Here is an 11,270-nt window from a genome sequence, read left to right as displayed (position 1 = left end):
GGCTGGGGAGGCAAGAGCCTTTGTGGCTTGGCTTGAGCTGCTACAGAGAGGGCACAGACTGTGCTCGCACCCTGTCACCAGAAGCGACAGCACAAAGGAAAGCATCCCCTCCACCACACACGCTTACAACGTTTCCAGTCTCCCTTTTAAGCATAAGGAATGTACCTCAGGACCAGCAGATCGGCTGAGCAGAAATGTCTCAGTGTTAGAATCAATCCAGTTACTTGTGTGCTGATAAAACAGGTTTTCCTTTCTGCTCCTTGCTGTAATGGAAAAAATATTCAAGAAATAACTTCGCAGCTTGGCTAAGCATTAACTAAGAGCACTTTTTATGTATCAAATACATGATTTGGTATGTTTTTAGAAATGGAAAAGGAGAAGGCTGATGCACTTACATGAGAGTAACTGGGCTACCAGCCAAAATTTAAGGTCTACTAGTCATGTTCTCAAGCAGGAGCTATAAAGATTAATTCATGAATTGAAATATGTGATGACAGAAAATCAAAATTTAACATAAATGCACAAAATCTGTGGGCTGTGTGCATATTTATCTTTCTTTTACTGCTTTTCTTTATCCAGTCTTTTTATATCTGAAAATTCATAAAACTCTTGAATCACAAAACTCTGCAGAAGTGAAGCACGCTATACCTACAACCTAACTCCTGCTTAAAAGATGGAAGATGCTACTCTTTTCCAGTGCCTTTGAGCCTGATGCCCTCTAAAGAGTTTCCTTCAGCAAGGGTTGGTTCTGTCAGTACACATGAAAATAATAGCACCTCAGGGAAAAAAAAATGCCTTCATACTTTATTCCTGTAAGGATTAAGACATGAACATTAATTGTAAGTCTTCTACATATTTTTTAATATTTTCATAAGTTTTCTACCTGGAACTGCCAGTAATAAGCCTGCACTCTGCATTCTCAAGAAAATCCATATGGCCGAGACATAAGGAGAAGTCTTTGAGAAATACAAAAAAAGATTGAGATGTCTCATGTGGACAAACATCAAGACAGGAGTGACAATACAAGAAAGCAAGTCAGACAGAATCCCTCTAAAGAAGTGGAAAACTCTCATTTTAAATAAATAAATATGCTTTAAACTTTGGCTAAGTTATGTTGGGGTGAAACAATATGCATTTGAAACTGCAGTTGCCATTTTCTAAACCTGCTCTATTACTCACTTAAGGTCAGTAAGCTCACTTACTCTTTATTGCTCTATGACATCGAGAGACATTTAATGAAGTCTTCTGCCTTAAAATCAGTTTCTCCAAATAGCTGAGCTCTGCTGAAGAATCTAAATTTAAAGTCTTTTTTAGTATGCCTCTGCTCTGGAAAGGCATTTAAGCACATAAATAGTCTCACTGACCTTCACCCTGTGTTCTATTATATATGGCTGTCCCGAATTTATTTTAGGAACATGCTAAACTACTGAAATTGATGGGACTAGTTATAAGGCTAATGATATACCTATAACTGACTGTGGTATTTGTTTCAAAGCTGAGGACCTCCAGGATATCTGCCACTGTAGCACAGTGCATAGATAAGAAAATGAAAAAAACACGTTGTAAGAATAAGTACAGTGTGCTGTACTGCTAAGGCAAATATTGATAAATTATTTTAAAAGACTTAAAGAAGAGTTTCTAACAGATCTTTCTGTGCATCCTGTATTGCTATTAAATGCAACTTTTTAGAGAGTTTAGTTTCACTCTACTTTGCTTAACTCAGATACTTAATAATATAATAGCCGTGTTTTTAAAGGTAAAAACAGCATAATTTTACTGTGGTGCTGTTGAACTGTATTTTGTTGCATTTAACTCCCCACACATATGGAAAAGGTTGTAGAAACAACAAAGTTTAAAGATGTAGTTACATTATACTTTTCCTCAGTGGCACAATCAATTTGAGAGGCTGCCACTGCCATGCTGCAATTCTCTGCCTTCCTATTGTTCCCACCTGACACTTTAACACTGCTCTGCTGCCTGACAGCCTGAGGATATAGTTTTACAAACTGTCTGAAAATTTTCTTTTATTAGCTCTTCAGAAATATTTAAAGGGCTGTTAACAATATCAACTCTGCTATAAATATCTGTTTAATGAATCACTGACATTTGTTTTGTGGTTTTCATAAAAATGGAAAAAACAACTCTAAATTTTTTCATTTAAAATTTTGAAGATTACAGCACCCACTTTTTTTGTGAAAAACTGTTGCCCTGGCCATCTTTTAAATTAGAATCATTTGAAAGAACACAAAAAGGTCCTACACTGAATATATTTAGCTGAACGGTCGCATATGGATCTGACAACTAGAAGCAGAATCCAGTCTCTTCCATGAAATGCAGATTCCCTAATGACTGGTAGAGACACACACTGGTATCATTTAACAGCCACTAGATCTCTGCCAAATACTTTGCCATTCTGTTAGAATCGGTGACAGAATCATAGTTAAGATGACTATTTTGTGTACTCAGAGCTCTTCCTTTCTCTAGCCATTTAAAGCAAAGAGCTTATTGATAAGTATTCTTCATACATAAGCCTAATTACTGATTGAACTCTGTATATCTAGACAGGCAGGAGATCAATAACTATTACATTTTGATTAGCAAACAGGTAAGTAGGGATAAGACAAATTCTGAATCAATTTGCCCTTTGTTTTCAAAACATGCTTTGTTTTCTCTAACCCTGAAACAATATTCTACAGAAGTTCTCTAGGGTTACACCTGGAATGAGGAAAATATGGCTAGAAGGATTTAATTTATCTTTAAAAAATGATCTGGTATGCCATCCAGATAGAAAAGCAAGCCAGGGATGAATGTTTGATATAAAAATTTATGAAACATGAAATGGGCTTTAATAGTAAGTCTGTGAAGTCTTGAAACAATAGGTTTCTCTGGAGTGGCAGAGTCCTATTTTTATGGTGCTTTGATAGGTGGGAAGGTGATAAAGTGCTGTGTATGAGGGAAGAATTAAAAAGGTAATTGAACATGGTTCATAAATCCATGGAGATCCAAAAGCTACACTCTGGGTATTAATTCCTGCTGGGAAATATTTCTATTTAGTTACACTGTAAAGGTTAATAGTAAATACAGTCTTGCATCTATAAATTTCCAGTTTCCTTCTCTTTTAAGACATGACTTGCCATTGACCTTATGTTATCTATCCTTTGATGATTATGCCTGCATTTACCAGTAAAAGCTGTTCTTCCCTTCTTGATTAAATTAGACTGTGAGCTCAGACTTTGATTTATATGAAGTAGCAATACCTCATTCTTTCAGGACTGAAAATATCCTCATTTAAGATCAGATCAGAAGATGGGATAAAAGCCTTTTATAATTTTGAAAGGAATTGGTCTTTTTAGGCCAGTCACTACATTTATGTTATTAACCATAAATATAGATGCATGTAAAAGAAGATATTTTTACACTGGTACTAAAATTCTGAAAATTTTACATTGACAAATAGCTATTAATAAGAGAAGGATACAAAGAGAAATGCAAAGAGAAATGTTAAATATATGACTTTCTGACTCAAAGACCCACTGCTTTCACAGCTTGGAACTATGAAGGGGCACCCAGGGAGCTAAGGCAGATCTGTCGTAGGTGAGAAGTAGCCAAACATGATTTAAAGGAGGAGTAAATTACAGTGAACTAGAACAAGAAAGCACCCATCTGGTAGTGCTGGATGGAGATCTGCCCTATGTATCTGAAAGCTGTGACTGCACATTTCCTTGCTGACCCATACATGAGTTCCTTACAAGAGTGTACGACAGTTTTCTAAGGATAGCAGTAACCTAAGAGTATTCACACAAAGCAGTATTTTATATGATTACGAATACCCCATTAACATTATTGGACCAGTAGTACTATATGTACGCAGACTGTTTTGGCATTGCAAGGTATGTTTTTGCAATTACAAGATAGAAAAATATTTAGCTTCCTTTTTCCCCACATACTTCTAGAATAATTTTAATTATCCTTTAGATTTTATTATTGCTAGCTCTGATTTGGGAATTACATTGAACATAAATTCCTGTTTCTTATGTCATAGTCCTAAAGAAACTAGGACATGTAAAAAAAATCTAAATAAAGAAATTCGTATACAGGAAAAAGTCTGAACTCCTGTCAAAATAATACAAATAAAGAAGCAGCATCGCTGATCATTTTGGCAGTGTAGAAATGCAGAAGACTTGTTTTCTGATAAAAAATCATGTAGAAAAGGAAGAAATTGCTTCAAATTCTCATTCACAGTTAATCGATTTCATGACTCAGTCATTACAGGAATGAAATATGAGGTGGACCAACTTCTTTGTTAGAGTCTGCTAGTAAGTATGGATGGTCAGAGCTCACTAAAAGCTGTCCGAAAGTTTCAAACTCACACGTCGGGGAGAACAGTAAACCTGTCCCACTGCTAAGCAGGATATGAGGATGTACTTATGATGAATTTTAGGCTTCTGGTTTTAATTAGCTTCTAATATAGAAAGATAGGGTGAAGAGTTAGAGAAATTAATGTACACAGAGGAGGCACTATTTCTGCATATTTGGGATATTTGTAGAAAATTTACATATTGTTCATAGATTTTGATTTTATTTTAAAATAATAAGCTTCTAGTCCTTTGGCTAGGGAAATTAATTTTGAACCTAAATCACTGCATTCTTTGCAGTTTCCAGTCCAAATCTCTCATACTTGGAAGTCTTCTCTATCAGATAGGACATTAGTCTTCAGTCCAGGAATAAACAATTTCCCTCCATCCTAATGAGACCTGAAAACAAGCCTATTCCCCTTCATGTACTGTAGTAGAAAGTACTTTTGAATTCTGGGCAAAGGAGAAGGCACTCTGCTTGTGGCCCATATCTAACTTTAATGAGGTAATATGAATGTCTTAAAGCAGAAATCGTTTTATCTGCACATTGCACTTCTAAAGAACAGGATTAATTCTACCATTAAGACATTTCCGCTCAGTCTGCCTGCCCACCTTGGTGCACGCCTTGTGCCTACGGGGCGACAACCAACACGACTCACAAACATCCTTCGCGTCTCTGCTGGGTGCTTGCCCAGTGCAGAGTCTCATTAGCATGGCAAGAGGCAAAGGTGCCGGGACACCCTTTGACTCCAGAAGCATCCCGGTTTGCAAGCGATGACAGGCATCGCTGACGGTGACGAGCCAACTGTACAACATGCGCATGCAGGCCCACAGCACGGGGCCTGACAGCAGCGAGAGGTGACTTAGCTGTCTCTTGGGTGCACAGGTGACCTCGGAGCGCTGGCATTTCCCATATTGCTGCAACCTCGTTACGCTTTGCTGCTGGAAGCTATTCAGCACAGCAGAGATGGAGATCAAAGCAAGGGTGCAATCCTTTCTGGGTGCAAATGTCTCGGTGCTTCTTCTGTAAGCCGAAGTCAAGTGTGCTGGTATGAATGGGTATGACAGTCGGAAGAGGCAGGATCCCCTGGGCTGAGGCGGTCTGGATGTTGCTTTCCTTATTTTTATAGGAAGCAATGAGTAATTATGAAAGCTCTGGAAAAAACGCAAATCCCTCTTTCCTATTTGCTTAGCATTACTAATGGATTGGGCACTGCACAGGCAGCTGAGAGACAGGACTCCTGTATGAGTACCTAGCAGTATGAACAAATTACCAGGCTACTGGCTAAGTGTCTTCAACTCCCGTGTTAAATAAAGTTCAGGTTCTTTTCTTTTCGCCCACAAGGTCTACTGGTTATTCTGGAAAATACTAATTAACTGAAGCAACCAGGATTGATAGTGGCAGAGAAGAGAGGAAGATACAGTAGTTCACAGTGGAAACACAACACAGCAGGCAGGGTTTTTTCTGTATTTGTGTTTAAAATTATTTCAGTCACTTGACAGAGCAGGTCTCCTGACTTTCCACTGGAGATGGAAGGTCAGCAGAGAACAGTGTTTTTGGAGAAGTCATTAGCTATAAATAAAGCAGTTCATAACATCTGATAAACCACCTCCTGCAGAGGGATCCATGTAAGCACATACCATTCTTTCTACGCTCGCTCTCATCCTTTGTTTGCTTCTTTTTCATCGGCTGAAGGCACTTGCCCGTTAATCTGCACTCGCTAAACACGTCCTGTGATTGTGGCAAATGTTGTGAGCTGTGTGAACGCTCAAAGCAGTGGAGCCTGTACAGAAGAAAACTGAATTTAATGTTGTCTTGGAATCACCAGTTTTTCCCACATGCGTGTGCAGAAATGAATCCTCAGTAGCTGGAAGCAGCAGTAGGGAAGCCTGCAGCTGTTTGAAACTCATTCCCCCATCTGGCATCAGCTTCACGGTCTGGTGCCTCAGGAGACCTAGGATTGATGTGGGAATTAGAGAAAAAAAATAGCTATAAAAGAAAATTAAAACAAAGTCATAGAATTCTCTTGTACCCAGATGATTTTTCCCATTAAAATACAGCTCCTATGCTGCAGATCTGCTTCCTGGTTAAGCAGATGGTCCTGTGGTGTGTATATTTTACAAAGTGGGCAGGAAGGAGAGACAGTTCTGACAGCTGAAGGTACCAAGCCATGAAGCTATTTTAGTACAAACCATGCAGTTCGTATCTCACTAGACATATTGCCCGCAAGAAGACAGAGAACAAACAAAAAGAAACATATTTGTCACTGAAGACACGCAAGTAGAATAGATAACATTTAAAACATCCTTAAGTGGGAGTTGTTTAGTATTATCACTTTCCTTTCTGCATCCAGTTCTTGTGAACCCAAACTTTTCTTGTGTGATTCAGTGGAATGTAGACATCTAAATAGCTCTGAGCATCTTACGCCTGTTACCTAATCCAGGCTTAAAAAAAATTTATAAAGTCCTCTTCTGTGAGTTCCCCTCACAGTTATCTTGTGTTTTTTTGTACTACTTCTGTGTTCTTTCTGCACTTTTGTGTTTCTCTTGAAGGAAGATTATGGCTGTATCCAAGGGGCATCAGGAATGTTCCTTCAGCCTTCTATGGGGGTTCTTTGGAGAAAGTCTGAGTCTCTTCCTTCCCCTGCTACGTATAAAATACATATCACATTTCAGCCCCCAGAAGTGTGAATGCTTCAAGTTTATTTATTGACAGACCCATTTCAGAAATCCACATGAATTTCAAGTGCTGGGCATGAACACAAACACTCCATAATTTCAAAAAGGGGGGAAAGTCTTAACAAATTCTCCATACCCCAATAAATAGATTCTCCCACTATCCTTATTTTAATATCTATCTCCATCATTAAAAACTTGGAGAATAAGTGAGCCTTTCAAACTGAGTAACAGATCTGGGCTTTGACCAGGTAAGGCTGAAGCTGGGATCCCCTTGGATGATCTCCCTGCCTGAGGTGCTCTGTGCACAGCTTGTCGTCACCATGCCGAACAGCATTAGCGTGAGTGCTCCGGAGAAGCCCAGCCGTAAGGCTGCATATGGACGTGAAGCAGTCACTGAGGATTGATCGCACGTTCCCAGAGACAAAAGGAACCCAGGCTGCCCACTTTACACCAGTCAAGAGCTATAAAGCTGTCAGAAAACCAATTTGCCTGTTTTGGTCAATCTTAAGTAACCTGGAGCTGAGTTATCTCTATTGTGCCTTATAGCAGGCTTTACTTTTAAGCCTATGTTACGCATACGATCAAGGGAAGGCGTCAGGGTTGGATTGCTGCTGCGCCTTGGATGTTCACCACGGCTGTACTACCTTCCTGACGCCTCATGAAACTGAATGCAACTGCTTTAAATTGTGCAGTGAGCTGCGTGAGTCCACAGCTGATTTGGGGCTTAGGGTAGATCATAAAAAAGGCGTCTGTAATCTCAGTTCCCCTCTCCTCTCAATTTTGGTACAAGCCTAGCTTGGCCAACCTAAGGATCTAGTCCTGAATACAGCCCATAATGTTTCACGTGCAGATGTTTCTGAAAGAAGTAAAAATGCAAGGAATTAAAAATGTATAAATCAAATTTGTAGTCTCTTAATGCAAATGAAATAGTCTACAACATAATGCAAGAAACATCTGCTAAACTAGGTAAAAATTAATGAAGAAGAAAATTAAGATTCCTTTGTTGTTGATTTTTATCAATTTGTGTTCAAATCTGAGAAAGATTTAATAAGAGTGCTGCCAGTTCCTAGTTAGTTCAAAATGGTTCTAAATGATTTCGTTTCTATTTATATTTTGCATACATATTTTGGAGTTGTGTAAGTGGTAAATTTGTGATGCATTAATCCACCAGCAAATACTGTCCAAACATTTCTAAATACATCTTCCCTGAGTAGTGATGCAAAGTTATGCTGCTATTTAGATGAAAGAACACTTTAGATAGCAGCTTTGGCAGTCAGGATCATCTCCAGCTTTATCTGCTGGGCCTTTTTGGCGATATTTCAGTCATGCTCCAATTCTCCGTGAATTTATATCTGGAAGCTGACAGGGAAAATATGTATTTTGAATAATTATGATACAGAGAGCCTAACTAGAGAAACCGAAGGGTAAGTCAGTGAGAATTTCCAAGCGTATGTCATGTCCGAGAGGTAGACTCAGAACGAAAATTTTGAAATCGTGCTCTCACCAAGATCCAAGGCAAGGCTCCCACTGCCTTCAGTGGGAGCAGCATTTCACCTTTGACTTCTCATCCCACGGGCACTGTCAGTGCTCTAGCTTTTTGTGAGAACCTTCTATATATTTGGGTCACCTGATGACTATATAAATACTGAGACTAGACCCACACTGTATTCCTACCAGCTTCTTTCCATCCCACTTTTTTAGGTCAGTTGTAGCTTGTCTCTACATCAGCATGTGATCTCGGTAGTAGAAAATGGCTTTATCTTCATATATAAAAGCCAAATTATTCTTGCTATGCTTGAATTGTGTCAATTCAAGGTTCTGTAAGTTGATAGACTTCAGAATTTATTTCTGAAATACATCCCTGATTAAATATTTCCATAAAATGAGTATTGGCATCTTTTCTTGTTTGTGTGTATCACAGAACAGTTTGGCTGCGGTATTTAAAGTAGATAAGAACATAAAAACATTAATAAAAACAATACCCCTTTCTAACTTGTGAAATAGTAGTGGTAGTTTTTTTCTTGAAATAATATGTTAGCTTCAGGTATAACTTTTCAAAAATTGTGTACCGTAACTTTAGTATACCAGGTCTGGGATTTGCATGTTATCTGTTTGTACGCAGAGTTGCTGGATACATTTAACCTTTCCAGTATGTCTGAGATGTGCTTCAGCTGCACAGGGATGTGGAGCTTCACTGCTGTGGTCTGCTGCATGCCTCAAGTTGCTCTCCTCTGTCCCAGACCACAAAAGATCATCTTTAAACAGTTTGCTTAGAAGTTGTTGACCTTTGTTTCTAATCTAATTTACGCAGAGCCCAACCATGAAATGAATTTATACTAGCTTATAGATTATGCTACATTACAATACACTTCCCTGTGCCATTCTGTGTGAGGATTTGACATTGTATTAATAATTTTTCCAGGAAGCATAACTTCCTAAATTATTTATGTTTTAAAATTTAACAGTCTTTATAGCCAAACTAGTAGCTAGTTCAGAATTACAGCACAGTATTTTTATAGCTACGTATTTATATCAATCCTAGATCTACTTCTTAGCAGCCAAATCAAATCTGACATAAACCATTAGGGCATTTAGCTTCAGTATCTCAAGGGGACAAAAAAGATTTTTTTTCATGTTTAAATTCTTCCACTTTCCCATGATTTTATCTCTCAATCCCTTCTACTTCTCCCTTGTATCTGCTCCAATGCATGGAGCTAAACCATAGCAGAGTCTTATGTTTAAATAAAAGATGCCATGAAAACATCACTTTTTTTTTTGCCAGAAATCTCCCTGCATTTTGTGACCCTCGTTCTTACTGGCATTAAGGTCACTTTACATTGCCAGGAAGTAAATGAAAATCAGACTTTACACACCAAGGTGTACTATAATGCAGAATGGGAATTGGGAATCATGGAAAATAAGAAAGAATGAAAAAAGAGCTTGCGTGAGAAACTGCTATTTTCATTCCACATCTGCAAATGCTCCTCTTCAAGGGAGATGCAAGATAAGCAGTATTCATGTAATAAGATTCCTCTTGGGTTTAACAGAGAGAAAGGAGAATTTACCTGCAATGCCTGGCATTTGCTGCAACATAAAAACACATATACTTCTGGAAACAGTACTATAAAGTGCTATTTATATTAACTGAGATTGAAAGAAAGGATAAAAATTGTTGACAAGACAACTAAAGCTTCATTTGCCTGTTACCAAAACTATGGCAGAAAACAATTTATTATATTGTTGTACTGTTATTCCTCTGGAGACCTATATCTGTCATGGCCAAAGAATGTCCTGAATAGTCTAAGTTTTGTTTCTTTAAAACGTCCAAAATGAAAAGCAAGAGATATTTTACTGCATTACAATTTTATTCCTGACAGAGGCAAAAAAACCAGTTTTGCAGTTATCATTGGTACTAGTTTTTCTATTACAATTCTGTATATTAGCAGAAGAAAAGGAGATGACCCTGTAGGCTTCTTAGAATGTTTTGATATAAATTTCTGTGTTTTGTCCTTCAGGGAAAGAACTAACCTGCACTAAGTTACATTAGTGAACACTCCTGATTTATGCTGATAACACTGTTTGAATCTGAATATCCTGGCAAGACTTTTTAGTTAGCTGCACAATACAGTAGTTAATACAGTAATTAATACGAGAAGCTTACTCCAAATCTTAGCATCGCAGAGAATGTTATAAAATAGAAATCTTACAGATTTTGGTAGGATTTTTACAAGCAAATTTGCATTAAACTGAACCCTGAACGTTATAGTTATCTAGTTAGACTAGTTATCTAGTAAGTTATCTAGTAAGTGTTTAGGAGTTACCTAGTAAGACTGATGAATCATTCATAATCCTATCTTCACTATTCATCCCAAGGGTAAAGTAATAGTAAATTCAGTTTGCATACAGAGCAAATGAAATCAAGTTTTTTTATTATTATTTACATTGCTTTTATTTTATAAGCAAGAAATTGTGGTGTTAACTCTTTGCAAATTAGCAAGGAGTGAGTGTTTTTTCCAGAATCTTACTCAGGGTTTAATTTTGCTTACCATGAAAATTACTTACAGATGAAAGTCGTAGTGTTGCTTTTTTCTCTAGGCTCAAAATAAATTCTCATTTTATTCCATATCAGGCAACATATACCCAATACCTGTATATTATAACACTAAACATACGGCCATGGTATCAATACCAGTTTATATTCGCAGATGATTTGCTTCTGTAGGCAATGCATGAAAA

This window comes from Dromaius novaehollandiae, chromosome 9 (assembly GCF_036370855.1).
Source record: "Dromaius novaehollandiae isolate bDroNov1 chromosome 9, bDroNov1.hap1, whole genome shotgun sequence".
In the NCBI taxonomy this organism is placed as follows: Eukaryota; Metazoa; Chordata; class Aves; order Casuariiformes; family Dromaiidae; genus Dromaius; species Dromaius novaehollandiae.
The sequence above is the reverse complement of the archived record's forward strand: the minus strand, read 5'-3'. Positions refer to the sequence as shown.